We start from the raw sequence: 2500 nt of genomic DNA, 5'->3' as shown, positions 1-2500 counted from the left end.
ACGACCCCCTCTTTCCCACGCTGGGGGATTGGCTGGGCTTTCGACGGGACGTGGAAAATATGAATCAATCCTACTCTTGCATGACGAGGACAAAGTTTGGCCAAGACGAGGCATGAACAAATGTTGAACTGCATGTTTGGCCTGTGCCTGCCCAAGTCAAGAACAGCAAGATTTCCCCCTATTTCCCACCAAATCTGCCCCAAATTCATCAAAAAGATCTGAATTTATCAAAAAAATTTGATGAAAACAGCTCAAATTGATGAAAATGGGGCAGATTTGGGGGGAGCAGCTTGTTACCAGGGGCCTGGGGGTGCCTGGGCGCGCCCCAGACAGTCCCCCAGCCATGCCCAGCCATACCCAGTCAAGGTGCTCCCCCTATATATGTCTGATGTGCCATTTCCAGTTTTGTAGAAAAAGGGGTGAATTTTCCCTGCAGGCATAAAGTCCCGAAAATGTGACCTAGAGGTTGAATTTTTCCGCGATTTTTTGCAGGCATGTTAGGGACATAAAAACAACATCTCACACAAAAAATTAGAATTTTCCGACGAGGGACGGATTAAATATGAATTTTTGACGCGTCAAAAACTCAAGAAACCAAAAAATCAAAACATCGACCTAGAGATCGAATTTTGAGCTAGTTTTTTGCAGACACCTCAATAAAAATACATCTAGAGGGTCTGGAAAGTTTCGTGGCAAACCGACAACGTTTCGATTTATTTTGATTTTTCGACCGAAACGCGCAAAAATCGCAATTTTTTTTCAAACGAGCACCCATCAACGGGACAAATCTTGTTCCCAAAAAATTCAGGCATGTTTGGGACATCATTAGAGCCTCCCTCAAGAAATTTTGGCGATTTTGCACGCGGGATTCGTTAATTACGAATTTTTAAGCGTCAAAACGTCAAGAAGTCACGACCCGGCCGCGCTAGTCGACCTAGAATTCGAATTTTGAGCTAGTTTTTTGCAGACACCTCAATAAAAATACATCTAGAGGGTCTGGAAAGTTTCGTGGCAAACCGACGTCGTTTCGATTTATTTTGATTTTTCGACCGAAACGCGCAAAAATCGCAATTTTTTTTCAAACGAGCACCCATCAACGGGACAAATCTTGTTCCCAAAAAATTCAGGCATGTTTGGGACATCATTAGAGCCTCCCTCAAGAAATTTTGGCGATTTTGCACGCGGGATTCGTTAACTACGAATGTTTTGAGCGTCGATAGCCGAAGAAACGAAAAAAACAACCCCGTTTTGCCTCCCGAATTGCAAAATGCCGCCTTGCCCTGGCTTGGCATGGGCACGGGAAGGTCGAGTCCCAGCCGTGAACAAAAATTTCAATCGGTATGACCTTAATAATACGGGTGCGCAGGCGCGCGCGCGCACGCGCGAGGAATTTTGGCCTACGGGACCCCTCCCGACGTGGTTTGGCCTGAGCACGGGGCTCCCGACGTGATTTGGCCTGCCGAGTCCCAGGCATGGGCAAAAATTTCAATCGGCAGCGCGCTAGAGATTTTTGCCTACGAATTCCCTCCCGACGTGACTTGGCCTGTGGCTGCCCAGCTCAAGAACAGCACCTCTTTCCCACCAAATCCCCCCCAAATTCATCAAAAGATCCGAATTTATCAAAAAGATTTGATGAAAACGGCTCAAATTGATGAAAATGGGGCATATTTGCTTGTTGGGCAGTGGCTGGGGGTGCCTGGGCGCCCCCCAGACAGCCCCCAGCCATGCCCAGCCATGCCCCAACAAGCAGCTCCCCCTATATATGTCTGATGTGCCATTTCCAGTTTTGTAGAAAAAGGGGTTAATTTTCCCTGCAGGCATAAAGTCCCGAAAATGTGACCTAGAGGTTGAGTTTTTCCGCGATTTTTTGCAGGCATGTTAGGGACATAAAAACAACATCTCCCACAAAAAATTAGAATTTTCCGACGAGGGACGGATTAAATATGAATTTTTTACGCGCCAAAAACTCAAGAAAACGAAAAATCAAAACATCGACCTAGAGATCGAATTTTGAGCTGGTTTTTTGCAGACACCTCACTAAAAATACATCTAGAGGGTCTGGAAAGTTTCGTGGCAAACCGACAACGTTCCGATTTATTTTGATTTTTCGACCGAAACGCGCAAAAATCGCAATTTTTTTTCAAAGGAGCACCCATCAACGGGACAAATCTTGCTCCCAAAAAATTCAGGCGTGTTTGGGACATCATGAGGGCCTCCCCCAAGAAATTTTGGCGAATTTGCACGCGGGATTCGTTAATTACGAATTTTTAAGCGTCAAAACGTCAAGAAGGCACGACATCCGCGCTAGTCGACCTAGAGTTCGAATTTTGAGCTGGTTTTTTGCAGGCATCTCTATAAAAATACATGCAGAGGATCTGCCAAGTTTCGTGGAAAACCGACAACGCCTCGATTTATTTTGATTTTTCGACCGACACGCTCAAAACCTCAATTTTCCCCCAAGTGCGCGATCCACCGACGGGTCAAATTTTGTCCCCCAAAT

Source organism: Medicago sativa, chromosome 6 (assembly GCF_051527215.1).
Source record: "Medicago sativa cultivar Bolivia chromosome 6, Bolivia_mono, whole genome shotgun sequence".
Taxonomy (NCBI): Eukaryota; Viridiplantae; Streptophyta; class Magnoliopsida; order Fabales; family Fabaceae; genus Medicago; species Medicago sativa.
This window is presented reverse-complemented; position numbering follows the sequence as displayed.